This window comes from Enhydra lutris, unplaced genomic scaffold (assembly GCF_002288905.1).
Source record: "Enhydra lutris kenyoni isolate GAN:26980312 unplaced genomic scaffold, ASM228890v2 scaffoldscaffold9, whole genome shotgun sequence".
In the NCBI taxonomy this organism is placed as follows: Eukaryota; Metazoa; Chordata; class Mammalia; order Carnivora; family Mustelidae; genus Enhydra; species Enhydra lutris.
The window spans coordinates 35796153-35814141 of NW_019154093.1; the positions used below are offsets into that span (position 1 = coordinate 35796153).

A 17989-nucleotide genomic window follows, 5' to 3' on the forward strand; every position below is an offset into this window, starting at 1 on the left:
GAGTGGACTCAGGGGCTGCAAAAGAAAGACTGCAAGTGGCCAGTGGCTAAAAGTGTCCCCTTGGGTTCTGCTCCCTCTTCATCCTGCCCCAGGCACATTGTCGCAGGTGCACAGTAAACACCTTCTGACCGACCAGTGGAAGTGGCCTGGCTGCCTCCCCTCTACCAGTTCCCCTCCTTGAGGCTCAAGCACTTCCCTTTTCTCTGGCTCACTGGCCAGGCTTCCAGCTCCTGTGTAAGGAAAGAGCACTCCTGAACTGCTTGCAGAGGTGAGTAAGTCTCACCCAATGTTAGAGCGGGTTTCCTGCTCAGATGGGTAATTCATTCACCACAGATGTCCAGGCATAAGTTACACAGACCTAAAAACCAGTCCCACAAAGGATGATGTTGCTCCCTTCTATACAGATCCTGTGTCTGGCACAGCGTGGGTACCTGGTAAAGACCCCTGAAGCCTGGAGGAGCTCTACTGCCCCAGAAGTGCCCGTCACCCAAGGAGGATCCTAGGAAAGAAGTGCTCAAGGACACCCCAGCACAGTCTTGGCAGAGGGAACGAACCTTCTTCATTGGGAATATGAGCTCTGCCACAGGCCAGCTTGCCCCCCATGCCTGACCAAGACTCTGGCCCCATGTTCGGTCATCCTGTCACCTCAGACTTGGCCTTCTTCCCCTCCTCCTGATGGGAAGGTCATGTCTCCTTTCAAGACCTCCTTGGGCTCCAAGAAGGTGCCAACCCTGCCAGACTTAAAGAGAACAAAATAAACTGATCTGAATTTAGAGCACCTAGCCAAATCTAGCTATGTTTGCATATTTGCACAGTCCTTGTAAAAATAATATATAAATTTCTCCCAGTCTAGTGGCAAAACCGCTTAGCCAAATCTTTACAAGGAAATGAGAGGAGGCCTAAAGAGATGGCAAGTTGTTTAGTTAATGAAGCCTGCTTTCGTATATGCTACAGATTGGTATTTATAAGCAAACCCACTCCTGAATGTTCTCGTTCTTTCTTGAACAGAACAGTGAGAACAACTTCTTACATAGAAAAGTGTCTTCATGAAGCCATTTGCCGCAAGGAAAATGTTCTACAAATTCTCACCTGTAAAATGAAGATGGTATCGTGATGGGAAGAGAATTATTTGGTGTTTATTTGGGTGTTTACTGGGTGCCCAGACTGTGCTACACAATTCATAGGGATGATTTCACTTAATTCTCTCAATAACCCTGTGCAGTATTACCCTCACCATGTTAATGCAGAAATCGAGGCTTTAAGAGTAAATGACTTGTCCAAGGTGCTCAGAGGTGGGTTTGAGGCTGGGCAGGCTGAGCTTTACTCTTAGCCACCCCCTGAGCCACACTGCGTCTGCAACCAAAAGTCACTTTGTACACTACAAAGAACGAAGGAGCTTTACAAGATACTTTTTTAAAGCAGGTAGTTGCATGCATTTTGATTTTTTCACAAATTGCTATTTGATCAAAAAAAAAAAAAAACTGCTAAAGAATTGGGCTATTTTTCCCAATTCTACAAGGTTATTTAAGAAATCATTGCAACAGTCAAAAGCAAACAATGATAACAGCTACTATTTCTTGGACCTATACTATGAGACAGGCCTCTGTGCTGAATTCATTACATGACTGCCTCCCCTTAATCCACCTAGCTTATGAGGCACCTGGCACTACCCTTCATTGAACAAATGGGGAAACGGAGGCTCAGAGACTCTGCCCAAGGTATCTCAGCAAAGGAAAGGTCTGAACTCTGGTCTATCTGCCTATGCTATGCACCTCCCAGGTATAAAGTGTGTACAAACAGAAAGAATGTTCTAGTTAGGAGCCTACTAGCTATTTCATACATCTAGATATTTGAATGGCCAAATGGAAAATACTATATTCTTTCATGCCAAGAGAAGAACACAGGTGAGCAGCGGTAGGGGAGTGCAATTCTCCCCTCACAGCCCCTGGCTCCCACATCATCTGAGGCATGAGGGAGGGCACAGAAGGGGGGAATGGAGGAGGGGGGAGGTGACATCCTGCCATCTTTATAAACAGCCAGCAAAGATAACATGAGGGCATGAGCCAGGTTCACATCTGGATACACAATGTTGAGTCCTGCCAGGAAAACTGATCCAGTGATGGAATCGCCCAAAATGCATTTAATACATTCTTAGACCATCGGCCCGAAAGAGACTCCAAATCTGACTCAAGTGCCTTGCTAGCACACGTCACTTGCTCATCCAGGACTCTGCCTTTACCAGGGTGTGGGGGACCCAAATGCAGGGTGACCCACTTCCCACCACAGCTGCTCAACCAGCCTGCACATGACAAAGGAGGGCATCTCAGCACAGAGGCCAGGTTCACAGTGCTGGGGCCAGAGAAGGCAGGAAAAGCTGAAGACCCCTTGAGGACGCTCAAGCCAAAAGAAGAACTGCAAAAAAGTGGGGGGGGGGGTGTTCTTGCAGAGCACATTCCGCAAGCCTCGATTTTTCAGAGTTCATAAACTACGGATGGAGCCTTGATTAAAAATCCCCCCGAAGCATGGCAAATCAGCTCTCAGAACAAAAGAAACTATGTTAGGGTCATGAGCATAAGAAATAGTGGTTAAGCATGGAGTTTCCAAATGCTAGCTTTCTCTTGGGGTTATATCAAGTGCACTTCGGCGCCATGGTTGGGAAAACCATGATAGGGAAAAGCAAGGTCAAAGGCTTCCCTGGGTCTTAGAGGCAGGGTGTCCGTGGAAGCCCCGCCTCCCCCCAAATCTGCCACCCAAGCAGATTCTCTCAGTCTGGGGTACACACACACACACACACACCCCTCACCCCATTAAAGGGAATGTAGCAGGGACCCAGTCTTGGCTTTGTAGAAGCAACACCGTCCCAGTAGCAACAAGTTATCTGACAATCGGAATAAGACATTTGGGAGGGAAAGGTAGGGAGCTCCCCATGCTTGCCCAGGTTTCAAACACAGGATGAAGGGCTGCTTTTAGGGGTGTTAGAGAGGAGTTTGTTGTATTAGCCAGAGGTTAAGAGTTAATCTAACAAGATGCTAAAGTGGAAGTTTCCACTCCAGCATCAAGATTCAACAGATGGGAAATTCCAAAGCATGGGGCCAGACCATTATGTGGAAATTCCTAAGAAGTTGACCTAGCTGGCTCAAAGATCCATGAGGAGGATATATAAACAGGTTCAGGGCAGTGGAAAGTGACGGAGGATTTTGTTAGGCAGATTCCTCTAAAGTGCTCTGGTTCCTACCCCTCCCAGGATGGCTGGGGTGGAAGGATCTGGCCTTTCATTTCAAGCCTCGAGAAAAGGGTTTCGAAGGCAACATCTGGAAGGCTTGACATGGGTCTCTCTAGTCTGGGGACTGGTATGCAATTCCTGTTGAAGGAACAAAAATGTGAAGGGACACTAAAGAGGCCTCCGGTGGCAGAACAGAAGGCTGTGTCAGGGAAAGTGGCTGCTCTCCCCCTCCTCTGGGGGGAGGGGGCGGGAGCATGAAGTAGTGTGAGCTCTGGGCTCTAGGAATGCCAGCCTTGGTCTCCCTAAAACAGGTTCAACCCAACAGGCTTCATTCAGCCTGAGGATGGGAGAACACAGATGGAAACCAGAAGCGGCTGGCTGATGGTCACAGCCAGCAGGAGACACATTGCATGAGTGTTGGGAGATCCAGATGGAAAGTTCCAGAAGGGAGTCCTTGAGAAAGCCACAGAAGCAGCCAGGAGAGAGAGAGAGAGAGAGAGTCCATTTACCCATCAGCCAGGCTCAGAGCACCCACTGCCAGGCAGGATGGTAGCAGTCAGGTAAGAACCTTCCTCTTTTCCTCCCCGTCTCTGTCACCTGGGGAGGCCTGATGCCATGGGCAGCTGGAAGACGGGGAGACCTACTGGCAAGATTGGGGGGGAAGTCTTCTCTTGGAGTGAATACTGACTGTTTATAGGCCAGACTGAGCATTTATAAAGCGTTATAGACCAAAACAAATGTGTATGTGTTACTTAAAGGGGCCGCAGGACTTCTTATTGCCTAAGAATCATGAGGAAAGTGTCATAGGCTTGATCAAGTTTTTTTTTTTTTTTAAGATTTTATATATTTATTTGTCAGAGAAAGAGCACAAGCAGGGGGAGCTGCAGGCAGAGGGAGAAGCAGGCTCCCCGCTGAGCAAGCAAGTCCCCAATGCAGGACTCAATCCCAGGACCTCGAGATCATGACCTGAGCTGAAGGCAGATGCTTAACTGACTGAGCCACCCAGGCATCTCAGCTTGATCAAGTGTTTAAAAGAAAACAGGGGAAAGACACATCTCACAGAATAAACTTTAAAGGAACAGCAGGAGACAATAAAGCTGGAGGTGCCTGGGGGCTCAGTGGTTGAGCTCCTGACTCTTGACTTCAGCTCAGGTCATGATCTCAGAGTCGTGAGATTGAGCCACACATGCGGAGTCAGCTTGAGATTCAGTCTCTCCCTCTCTCTTTCCTTCTGCCCTTCCCCCAGCTCATGCTTGCTCTAAATAAATAAATAAATAAATAAATAAATAAATAAATAACTTTAAAAAAAAAGAATACAGATGTGCCTTAATTAGGTCTCATGTCACGTGTGCAATGTAGTAGTTGCAGTTAATCTTTGCTAAGCACAGATTATGTGCCAGGCATGAGACCAAGGGCTTTACAGATCTTATCTCATTCAGTCCCCCTAACAACTCCACGAGGCAGCTGTTAGTATCCCCTTGGACAGCTAAGGAAACTACAGCTCAGAGAAGTCAGGCAACATTCCCAGAGTCACACAGGTAGGTAAGTAAAGCAGCAGCCTGGACTCAACCTCAAGTCTGACATCTAATCCCGAGCCCTTCTTACTGTCACAGATGAGTGGTTTTCAGCAGACACTGGTGGCTGAAGCAGGGCAGGAGCTTGGGTTCTGCCCAGACTTCCCTCCTGCGAGTCCCGAAACTGGAAAACCAAAGGGCAGGGCTTGAAAACCACTGAATAGCATGATCTGAGCAGTCTCTTCCAACTCTGGGATTCTATGACTCTATCACCTGTGGGTGGAAAGATGGGGAGAGGAAGACCCACAGCAACTGATGTGGGGAAGAGGAAAAACACAGAGTTTGTATCCCATGTTCTCAGAGAGGCAGCCGGGAGGAGCTGGTTCTAGTCAGTGCTTCCATAACAGACCCGAGGTTCACAGAAGTATAGTCCTGGGTAGAAATAAGTGGTTCAGATAATGCAGGTAAAGCACTTAGCACAGAGCCTGGCACCACAGTCAGCATTTTGGTAACTGGCTGTAAAAAGTTTACATATGCCTAAAAACCTCAACATGCAATTTAATGAAACATACTCAGCCACTGACATCACCGTGTCCCTTCCGTAGGGAACTATGTGTATCATGGACACTAAACTTTATTAGCTGAGCCAAGCCAAGAAACAAATGCACAAGATTAAGCTGGCCAAATCTGAAACAATTTAAGTAAGCCTGAGCAATGGCTCTCAAACAGTAGGGGACCATGAAGTCCTCCAAGACAATGAGGGAAACAGAATCCCTTTTTCCAGTAAAAAAGAAAAGAAAAAGTACATACACACAATTTTACAAATAATTAGAGACGCCCATTCACTGATTCATTCAATGGATTACAGAGGAGCCCATTCCCTGTCTCCAGGTTAAAAGTCACTCCTCTAGATTCTGGGGATACGATAGGAGATCCGTAGCCCCGAAGCTGCCTACCTGATCCCACGGCGGGGTCACCCATCCTTCACCTCTCCATATGCTCGTTGTTGCTAGTCATGATCATGATACCTACCCTGGAATAGGTAGTCAATGTGATTGAAGCTAAATCTAATTTTAAACCTTCCCAGTTCAGTGGATCCCCTGATTCAGAATTTCTAAATCAGTGGACTCTGGTACCCAAAAGTTTTATCTGCTCAGCATTTTCTTACTTCCCTCTTCTGTTAACTAAATTCTTCCTTCTTTTGTAGGGACCCCATTCTATGGGATTATGGTGGGATTCACCTCTCTCAAGGCCATATGAACAAAACCTGGCCAGATACTGCTTACTGTCTTCTGTGTACTTCTGGCCAAGTTGATTCAGGAAGGGAATCCAAACTGGGCCAGCTAAGATTCCTCCTTGGTATTGTGAGAACAATGGCAAGAAGGCAGTCTCCTTTCACTCAGATCCACAGCTGTGAGGATGATGGCCATATAACACTGATGGCTATCTCTGGCACCATGGTATGGGAAGAGCTTGCCTGTGAATGAAGTTGACAGCACTGAACTAAGCCAAAAGTTGGAGGGAGTGGGGCACCTCTGTGACTCAGTGGGTTAAGCCTCTGCCTTCAGCTCAGGTCATGATCTCAGGTCCTGGGATCGAGCCACACATCGGGCTCTCTGCTCAGCAGGGAGCCTGCTTTCCCCCTCTCTCTGCCTGCTGCTCTGCCTACTTGTGATCTCTCTCTGTCAAATAAACAAATAAAATCTTTAAAAAAAAGATGGAGGGAGTGAAAGATAATGGCTTGATGATATCTTCTGAACTCCTGGATACAGCTCTACCTGAAGTCCATTCCAGTACAGACATCTTATTCATGTAAGTCAAGAAACTAGTTGAAATTGGATTTCTGTTACTTGCACACAAAATAACAACAATCATAAATAACAATAATAATAAAATAACAAATAAGCCTGGCCTAAATGAAAATAAAGCCCAAAAGGAAGTTCCCATTCATTGGTAGTACTTGTGGAAATCTAGGCTGCTCTCTGACAATGATCCCTACTGAATTAAAGGGTTTTCATCCTGCAATATCCTACAAAAAGTCTAGGCTTAACCTTACTTTCACATGATATTCTGCCCCTGACAATTCTTTTTCCAGTGCTGCCACCAACCAGACCCTACTTCTTGCAATAAATATCAAAGTTTCTGTCCTGAAGAAGAAAGTCCTAGAAGCACACAACAGTCACCCAGGCTAGCCCAGGTTATCGTTTGTTAACAGCAAGCAAATACTTACAGGCTACTATTCCTATTCCCGTGAGGTTCTCCAACTGCCCTGGTTCTCACCTGAACACTCCAGTATCAGAAGTGACCTAGAGCCAGGGGGCTCAAAGCAGAAGGAGACACACTTGTGGAGCAAGGAAAGAGGATGAACAGGTCACAATGGACATGATCGATGCAATTTCTCTGGAGCCCAAATCCACTCCGCAGATGGAGTCAGGGTGTGATGATTTGAGACTGGGGAGAAATAATATTCACAGAGTCCTTTCGGAAGCTGTTTATTATTCTTTTAGAATAGGGATGGTAAGTCACTTTCAACTCCTGTGCCAAATTTGGTCTACAGCCAGATGCCCAGGCTCACATCAAGAACCTTGACAATCTGTGAAGTCTGATATGGGGTGGGGGTGGGGCACAAATACATGTATTTGAGATTCCAGCTGAAACCATTAGAGTTTATTCTTGGATTAAGTGCACACCTGGACAGGAAGGGCATTTCTTGGACTTCACCCGGGGGTTACATCATTCACCTATACCCAGGATAGTCCTCACTATTCTATTTGTTATGGGGATGTTGTTCACAACCTTATGTGGTCTCCTCTTTGTAACCACTGTGGAGAAATTACTCTAAGTCATAACCTCTTCTGAGTAACTAGCATGCCTGTATCCTCCTGCCACTCTGCACTGTTACCTGAGCTGGGTTCTTTCTGGGAACGACCACCCAGAAGCTCCAAGGCAAGACTGGGGGAACCTCACAGCTCATGTATGGGCTCTCACTTCCGCACTGGGGGCCCAACCTTATCTAAAATTTCCCCTACATTTCTTTCCCCTACAAATTTCCTGCCTTCCTTAATTTTGTGGGTCTCATTATATTATATGTGTATTTAAAAGTCACCTCGGGGCACCTGGGTGGCTCAGTCAGTTAAGTGTCTGACTCTCGGTTTTGGCTCAATCTCGCGCCTGTGGGATCGACCTACATGCCAGGCTTTGTGTTCGTGCAGAGTTTGCTTCAGATTCTCCCCTCCCCCTCTCACTCTCTCTCAATTAGATAAATGAAATCTTTTAAAAAATAAAAATTTATTTTTGCATCAAAAATAAATAAATAAAATAAAATAAAAGCCACCTCAAAGCTCTTTGAAAGGAGACAAGCATGTATATTAGAGCATCGGCAATCAAAACACTGTAAAACAAATGGACAGTGAAAGGAAGATGGTTTTACAAAGGCTGCCAGTTGGAGCAGCTCTTACGGGTCAGCCCCAGGTGAGCAGGCCGAGAAGGTGGTGGCCTTGGACCAGGAACAGCCCTGAGCCTAACTGTCAGCACATGGCTTGGTCCTCCCCCCACCTCTTCCCACCCTCATGCCTGCATAGCTCCCGCCACCCCATCCTTCCTCGGGCATCTGGTGCCCTCTGGCCCGTTCCTGTGCATTCCACACCTACTTTCTCTTTAGGACTACTGCTTGCTTCCCTTTTCCACCTCCTCCCACCAAATCGAAGCAGCTCACACTTCTACAGGACCTGGTACTGGACAATGACAGGCTGTCCACGGGTGGTAGCATTCCTTCTCACAGGGATGAGCACATTTTAACCAGGTTTTCTGAAGAAGGTAAAAACCCAAAGGACTCAGTCACTAATGGTGGAATAGGCTGGAATGATGGTAGAGATGCAACTGAACGGGGGTGGGGGGTAGAGGGGAGAATCTTCTTGTAAATCTCAAAGAAGTCTATGTAAAGTGTTAGCGCAGTGCCTGGCACAGAGTCAGCACTCAAAAACACAGCTGACACCAACGATGACTACTGTTGTTGTTACTGATCCCACCATGACTACCCTTCGATGACTCCCTGCCTATTCTTCTCTCACCACCATGACCACCACCGTGAACGTCACTGCCCCTTTCTGCATAGTGGCCAGCCACAGATCCATAATCCATAATGCATTTTCATTATCTTTTATGGTTCACAGATCTCTTGCACATACATCATCCTTTTAGATCTTCTTGGTAGGCCATTAAGTGAAACATTATTCTCATTTTACAGATGGAGAAACTGGAGCTCTACTAGGTTGAGTGCAGAAGCAGAAGGGTCAGGGCTCCAACCAGGTCTCCTATAAATGTCTTATTCTTTCTATAACGAGTGGTTGCCAACTGCATAGCAATCACATGAGAATCATCTGAGCACTTAAAGATTCCAGGGGTCCACCCCAGACCTAATAAATGGGGATGGCCCAGGGGAAGGGGCTGTGAGCTTGTATTTTAACAGGTGCCTCATGCGACCCTGCTGAGGGACGACCAAGCACAGGGTCCGTGCTGCCTCCTGGTTGGCTAAGCAGCTGCTATCCTCTCAGCTGTCTGTGCGGGGTCCCTCGAAGAAGGCCTGGGTAGCCGTCTGCTCGGTAAAGTTAGTTTTCTACCACTGCGTAACTGTTCCCTCCCCACAATCACATTCAGGTTCAAAGGGAGCCCGGACAGAGCACTGGAGAAGGCAGACGGGCCAAGGTGAGGAGAGTGAACCACACAACAGCGTTTGGCTTTGAAGCAGTTCAGAGCAGGGCAGGTCTCAGACAGCACACACAGGCAGGGAAGGCCCGATCACAGAGAAGGGAAAATTCTAGTGGGTCCTGCAGAATGCAAAGGGTTTCCAAGGAGGGAAGGGGTGAGCAGCAGGAGGTATCCTCGAGAAAAATGCTAACGGACCAGTCTGACTGGAATAAAAGGAGTAGTGGGAGGTGAGTGAGAGAGGGTCAGGCCAGAGGAAGGATGTGGAGAAGGCCAGAGAGAGGAGTCAAGGCCGGTGCTGCGGATGATTTGAGACACTGACAAAGGCGTGACAGCCTGAGGGATGAGCCAAAGGATGACCGTGTGGTGGCGGTGAACGGAGGAGGGTTGGAGCGTGGGCATCCTGGCACTGGCAAGACCACCTCGGAGTCTGCTCAAGTGAGATGCCAGGTGGCAGTGCCAGGGCCCAGCAATCAGGATGGGGGGAGAGGGCGGTGGGCTACGGGATGGGTGTGGATCTGAGCCCTCACTCCATGACCTTCTTTTTTCATGTGACTCAAAAACACTGCAGGACAGGACCATAAATGTGGCCACAGTCCTTCCCCTCCCTGTACCCGGGTTTCCCACAGTGCAATTCGGTAGCTCCTCTACTAAGGAGCTACTTTGTATCTGTTGCCTCTTGAATCCAGCCTGGCCATATAGCTTGCGTTAGCCGACAGAACGTGATGGAAGCAACGTTGTGCCACATCTGAGTCTCAGACTCCAGACACTCCTGCTTTCAGCTGGTACCTGCCCAACTGCATGGGAGATGCTCAGGGTCGCCTAAAGGATGGTGAGACACACATCTTAGAGTCACTGTCATCTGCTACCAGCCAGGTGACCCTCAGAAACAAGGCCTAACTGACCTGGACCTGAGGCTGACTGGAGAGACAGGAGTGGTCCCAGCAGAGACCAGAAGAATCATGATGCAGAGCTCAAACTGCCAATCCACAACATTGTAGGATAAAGACATGATTGTTATTTTGAGTCGGGAAATTTTGGTTCAGATCTCTGGTAGTGTGTTTGGGGGTGATTCCTTATGCAGCAAAAGCTAACTGCTACACACTGCAAATGATGGTATCGCTTCAGCACGAGGCAGTGATGCTACACGAAGCCCCAGAAACTTTCTCACTTAAAAAGTATATTATTTTCCTAACTCTAAAGTCACTTTTCTGCCACTGCATAACCGTTATGTCCCAACAATCACATTTAGGTTCAAAGAGAGAGGAGAGGAAAATTACAGCAAGAAGAAAGCTAATACATTATAGCTGTGAGCCAATTTTCAATACAACACACTGCAAGGCACTGTCTGAATTCCTTGGCTGAAATAACACTTTGTTGTTTTGGATACTGCCTGATACAAGCAGACCATCAACAGGGGCCTGGAAATAGTTTCACTGCAAGAACACGAAAAAGTTTTATTTTAATAGTATTTGGCATGTAATCATAGATCTTTTCCCCGACCATGGTCTTAGCAAAGGAACATGGACTGATTTTTTTTTTTTTTTTTTTTTTTTTTAAGGCTTGGAGACATCTTAAATCATTTCAGAGAGGGAAAAAAAAAAGCGTGACTAAACAGACATCATCTAATCATAGCACTGGTAGGGATGTATCTAACTTAGAAGCATGAAACATCATTTCAAAAATAATGTTGAACAGTCACATTGTTTTAAAACTGAAAGAGAACTTACCAGTAAGACTTCCGGGGGCCCACCGTTTTCAGGTTGTAAGTGGTGGAATGAATCTGAAATGGAATTAAGCAAACACTCTGTAAGTAAATCACACTCAGGAAGGGTGTGCTTTTGGTCCCAAGGAATCGCCATGATGTTGCGAATTTATTCTTTTAGTTAAAGATTAGCAAAGCTTTTTCTGGCTCCTGATGGAACAGGGAGAGATTTTTGCCTACGTATTTCAACTTCCTGAATAGAGAGCACTCTCTCATTTACTTCAGAGAGTGCTGGAAGTCTGAAGCCAGTAGTATAAACGGTAGTGTTTTCGTCCAAACCCCTCCAAGTCAGAGGAAGCCTCCTTGGTTGTTGTTCTTGCCTTGGTCCCTCAGCACTCCTGCTGGGACCAAGCCATGGCTCCCTTTATGGAACCCATGAAAAGACAGATGGTCTAGCACAACCTGAAGACCAATGGGAAGAGGATACAAGGCTTCCTGATAGTGGCCACCTGATCACAAATAACCCCCAATTCTTGTTTTATCAGTAAGGGGAGCCTAAGGCAGTGCCGCTCAACAGTACTAGACCACGAGCCATAGATACAATTTTATATTTTTGAGCAACCACATTGAAAAGGCAAAAAGAAGTGGATGTAATTTTAATGTTTAGATGAGTTGACTCAGAAAATTATCATTTCAACATATAAAGAACAGAAAAATCACTAATGAGACATTTCACATGCTTTTTTTCATACTCAATCTTCAAGATCCAGTATCTCACAACCCAGACTAGCCATATTTCAAGTAATCAATAGCCATGTTGGCTGGTAGCCACACCGACACCGAAGGAATCCAATCTTGGCCTTTGCAGGTACTGGTAAAGTCAGTCCAATGCATACGGAGATTTTATTCATCTATTTTCCTGTTCCTAGTAATCCATCATTACCCCATTCATGATGTCATTTTACTAGAAATAATCACATTATAATAGCAAATATTTATATAGCACTTACTAGTGCCAGGAACTATTTTTGGCAACTACTTCAATTAATCCTCACAATAACTTTATGAGGTAAGTGTATTATCATTCCCATTTAGTAAAGAGGAAACTGAGGCATGGAGAGGTTAAGTAACTTACTCAAGGTTATAAGATGGTGACAGAGCAGAGATTCTTTTTTTTTTTTTTTAAGATTTTATTTATTTATTTGACAGAGAGAGACACAGTGAGAGAGGGAACACAAGCAGGGGAGCAGCAGAGGGAGAGGGAGGAGCAGGCTTCCTGCCGAGCAGGGAGCCCAAGTGTCAGGCTCAATCCCAGGATCCTGGGATCATGATCTGAGCAAAGGCAGATGCTTAACGACTGAGCCACCCAGGCACCTGGATTCTTTCTTTCTTTCTTTTTTTTTATACAAAGTTTTCTGGTTTTTTTTTTTTTAAGAATTTATTTACGTAAGAGAGGGAGAGAGCACATGAGCACGGAGCTGGGGGCAGAGGGAGAGGGTGAGAATCTCAGGCAGACTCCCCACTGAGCTCAGAGCCAGATGTGGGGCTTGATCCCATGACCCTGAGATCACCACCTGGGCCAAAACCAAGAGTTGAGCACTCAACTGACGGCACCACCCATACGCCCAACAGAGCTGGGATTCTAATCCAGGTAGTCTGCCTCCAGACTCATGTCCTTAGCCACTGGACTCTCAATTAAGTGTGAATGGCTCAAAATAAGGTAATTGCTTTCAGTTTTTAATTATAACCACCAAGTGATTCAAGGCTGCTCTCATGATACATGGTCAGATAATAGCAGTGATGGCAGATGGAGGGGTTATGGGTTGTGCTAGCAAATTAAAATAAAAACAACGTGGAGTGAGAGCAAAACCACCACAAGCAGGCCTGTGGTCAGGCCTAGGCCTAGGAGTACAGTATGGGGTTAATGGTGGTGGGGAGGGGTGTCAGTCTTCAGAAAATCTTGTCTTCATGATTTTTCTGAGTGAAGGGTCCATCACTTTCATCAGATTCTCAAAGGGGTCTACAAGGTGGACACCTCTGTATCTGTCTTAACAGGAGTGGGGAGGAAGAGAGGATGAATCCAGTAGGAAGGAATTCAGAAAACACATCCTTTTTATTTAATCCATGGTCCCCAAAGAAATCACACCTAATGAGGAAAACAAGATCCACACATGTGAACTCCATGCCCAAACAGTAGGAAAGGAGGTGGGTCAGTGACACTGTTTAGAATCAACAGGCCTTGGGCTGAGGCCAGTGCGGGAGGCTGCCACCTGCTCTCACAGGCTGAGACCAAATCTGCTGGAAGTCCTTCAGTGGCCTCCTCTGGGTTCTAGGATGAAATCCAACCTCCTCAGCGCACTCAAAAGCCACAGTGGTCTTGTGTCTGAGCACACAGATATCTTGTCCTTTAGCCACACAGACCTGTTTACAGGTCCCTAAATGCCACTCACTCACTCTTCCGTGCCTTTGCATATTCTGTTCTGTCAAACACACCCTTTCTCTACTCTATCAGCCTATCTGTAGGTCTCAGTTCAGAAGTCACCTTCCCTGGGAAGCCTTTGTGAAACCCTTTGGCTGACTTAGGGACAACTCTCTCTGTAGTCATGGCCAGGGGTCACTCAGTTCAACTGAGAAATACCTACTACTACTACTACTACTACTACTGGTAATAATTAAAGCTAGTTTTTAAGGAGTTGTGGGCCAGGCACTGTTCCAAGTGTTTTGCATGTTCCTTTAATCTACTCAGTAACCATATAGGATAGGTTCTTTTATGACCCCATTTCGTAGATGAGCAAACTGAGACAGAGAAGTCAGCAGCCTAAGGTCACCCAGCTCGTAAGTGGCAGAGCCAGACTGTGAATAAAAACACACTGGGATAAAGAGTCTCCAAATATGTCCTTTAATGAAGCAAAAAGCAAGTTTTAACTTCGTCTTTTAAATCCAGCCAGTGAGAGGGGTGGTCATCTCCTTAACAGAGGAAACTCAGATCTTGGCCAACTCAATCAAGCCTCCAACAAGGTCTTCAGCTTCCCTTAACTTTGCACAAGGATCTAAGTAATAACATGCCCCCGAAAGCCTTGGATGACCATTATAAAGGAATGCCAGAAAAGATACTTTCCTTTAAAAAGATAGGATATTCAGGTTAAAAAAAAAAAAAAAAAAAAAGGACACAAAGACCTCCTTCTTAAGGTTTATTTGGTTTCAAGTAACTCAATATGAGTATATTCCAAATACTGTTTTAAGTAAAAGTCTCATGTTGCAAATCCCCTTTTGCTGTCCAGTCATGCCTTGCCATTCTGTACCCTGCAATTCGATGATATGATTCTTTCCAACACTATGTAAACTCCCCTCGGAGGGATATAAAAAGTGGCCTTGGAGGAGGACATTCCTCTCTTTCTCTAACAGTGGGAAAGACAAAAGTTTCAAGATCTGGGACATACACAGACCTCTAGGGAGAGAAAGAGCGCTTTGTCACACATGTCAGAGGTGGCATCAGGACGGTGGCCCAGCCTACCACTCGCAGATAAAGGCAATCAGCCATAACACCCACCTTTCCTACTGCAACATGAAAGACACCACCAACGGCCCGTATTTATGGACATCAGCATTATCTCAGTTATTAACAACCAAACTAGTAACAACCGATTGTGTTTTGACTCTTCCTAGCTCCTCTTCTTCCACAATAAACATAAATGTAATTGTTACTGAGAGGCTGACAGAGTGCAAATTCTGTGCGAGGCATGGTTGTACTGCTGGAGACAGAGCACTGAATGAGGTAAACAAGGTTCCTGATACAGGGACCCTCCCACCAGAACGGGAGGCAGAAAACAAACACATATGCAAAGAAGTCCCTTGCAAATGCCAAGAAGATAACTTCAAACAGTGACAAGTTCTATAAATTTTCCCATATAACCATGGAGTGATGGGGCCTACTGAAGAATTTAAGTGTCTCTCTGGCAGCTGTATGGACAAGCTGGAAGAGGCGACAGTGGATGAACGGATCAGTGGTGACCGGTTACGCGGCCATTCACGTGTTTAGGTGAGATATGATGGTACCTTGGCACAGGATGGTAGCAGTTGGGATGGAAAGAAGTAAATGGATTCAGGATAGGTTCTGGAAGTAAAATAATTAGGACCTGCTGATGAAGTGGATGTGAGAGGTGAGGGAGAGGAACGGGTCTAGATGACACCAAGGTTTTGGCTCAAGCAACTGGGTCAATGGTAGCTTCTCTGAGGGACAAACAGTTTGTGGGAGGAAAGAAAGTCCAGAATTCTGATTTGGCCAGGGTACCTGGGTGGCTCAGTTCATTAGGCGTCTGACTCTTGGTTTCTGCTCAGGTCATGATCTCATGGGTCCTGGATGGAGCCTTGCCTAGAGCTCCTTGCTCAGCGGGGAGTCTGCTTGAAGATTCTCTCCCTCTGCCCCTTTCCCCCACTCACATACACACTCTCTAAAATAATCTTTATTTTAAGAAAAGAATTCTGATTTGCCCTTGTTAACTTTGAGATATTCAGGTGGCAATCTCAAGAAAACATTAAGGAGTCCAGAACTGTTGCTCTTAAATACAACAGCTGCTAGCATGTGTCGGAATTGAAACTTAAATTAAGCACAATTAAAAATTCATTTCCCCAGTCACACCAACCATATTTCAAGTAATCAAGTAGACAAAGAAATGGCTACTGTACTGAACAGCACAGTGTAGATTACTTCCACCATTATAAAAAGCTCCATTTGAGGGTGCCTGTGTGGCTTAGTTGGTTAAGAGTCTGACTTCTGCTCAGGGTATGGTGTCAGGGTTCTGGGATGGAGCCCTGAGGCCCATGGAGCTCCGTGCTCAGGGTGGGGTTGCTTTTCCCTCTGCCCCACCTTGGACTCACACACATGCTCTCTCTCAAATAATAAATCTTAAAAAAAAAAAAAAGTTCCACTCAATAGGAATTGTCTAAAATGCATACAATACCTCGCTAGACTCCCTTCACCACTATAACATTTACTGCAATCATAAAATACAAAATTACAGCCATGGGAGATCTTTAATCTTAAACAGCCATTGGAATCTGATCAGATTTATTTCAAGTCTTACATTAATTCTGTAGAAAATACATATGACAGCACTGTGGGAGAGTGGGGTAAACACTAGATTTATAGGCCTGGTTTCCAGCTGTCATGTGCCTCCATTTCCTCACCTATAAAATGGGGAGTGACCCTGAATGAACTATATTGAGAAACATCATGGAGAATGTTTGCAGCTCTCAAAACATCTCCACTGTACCCTAGTCAGGTCTGTTATGATTTCACTTGCAAATTCTGACGGGATATTATCTCCAAAGGCAAAATACAAATGAAAAGGCCTTCAAAGCATATAAAAGGCCCTACTGTAGGCATAAAAGGCACATATTCCACAAAGGTGCGGGAAAATATACCCTGCGTTTTGAGTCTAGAACAGAAATTTGTATTACTAGAAGATGCATGGCATGGGATGTTTTCCATCTTTTTGTGTCTTCTTTAATTTCTTTCATGAATGTTCTGTAGTTCCTCGAGTATAGATCCTTTACCTCTTTGGTTAGGTTTATTCCCAGGTATCTTATGGTTCTTGGTGCTATAGTAAATGGAATCGATTTTCTAATTTCCCTTTCTGTATCTTCATTGTTAGTGTATAAGAAAGCAACTCATTTCTCATTGAAATCATATTGGTTTAGTATCCTGCCACATTACTGAATTCATGGATTGGGAGAATAAACATTGTTAAAATGTCTATACTGCCCAGAGCAATCTATATTTTCAAGGCCATCCTGATCAAAATTCTGCCAGCATTTTTCAAAGTGCTAGAACAAACAATCCTAAAATTTGTATGGAACCAGAAAAGACCCTGAATTGCTAAGGAAATGTTGAAAAAGAAACAAAGCTGGGGGCATCACATTGCCTGATTTCAAGCTTTACTACAAAGCTGTGATCACCAAGACAGCATGGTACTGGCACAAAAACAGACACATAGACCAGTGGAACAGAGTAGAGAGTCCAGATATGGACCTACAACTCTATGGTCAAATAATCTTCGACAAAGCAGGAAAAAATACACAGTGGAAAAAAGACAGTCTCTTGAATAAATGGTGCTGGGAAAATTGGACAGCTATGTGTAGAAGAATGAAACTTGGCCATTCTCTTACACCATACACAAAGATAAACTCGAAATGGATAAAAGACCTCAATGTGAGCCAGGAATCTATCAAAATCCTAGAGAAGAACATAGGCAGTAACCTATTCAACATTGGCCACAGCAACTTCTTTCAAGACACGTCTCCAAAAGCAAAGAAAACAAAAGCGAAAATGAACTTCTGGGACTTCATCAAGATCAAAAGCTTCTGCACAGCAAAGGAAAGCCAACAAAACAAAGAGGCAACCCACAGAATAGGGGAAGATATTTGCAAATGACACTACAGACAAAGGGCTGATATCCAGGATCTATAAAGAATTTCTTAAATTCAACACCCACAAAACAGATAATCACATCAAAAAATGGACAGAAGACATGAACAGACACTTCTCCAAAGAAGACATACAAATGGCTAACAGACACATGAAAACATGTTCATTATCATTAGCCATCCAGGAAATTTAAATCAAAACCACATTGAGATACCACCTTAGACCAGTTAGAATGGCCAAAATTAACAAGACAGTAAACAACAAGTGTTGGAGAGGATGTAGAGAAAGGGGAACCATCTTATACTGTTGGTGGGAATGCAAGCTGGTGCAGCCACTTTGGAAAACAGTGTGGAGATTCCTTAAGAAATTAAAAATAGAGCTTCCCTATGACCCTGCAACTGCAGGGTCATAGGGAA

The 17989-nt window shown here is 45.2% G+C and overlaps 1 protein-coding gene across 1 annotated transcript in view; it reads right to left on the bottom strand.

Moving 5' to 3' along the window:
- Positions 1–17989, bottom strand: part of LOC111142967 (G protein subunit gamma 12) — a 130451-nt gene that overhangs the window by 67643 nt on the left and 44819 nt on the right. The window contains exon 2 of the mRNA XM_022496324.1: positions 11172–11224. The gene's annotated coding sequence lies outside the window, so the exon portion shown is untranslated. The remainder of the gene's footprint in view (positions 1–11171; positions 11225–17989) is intronic.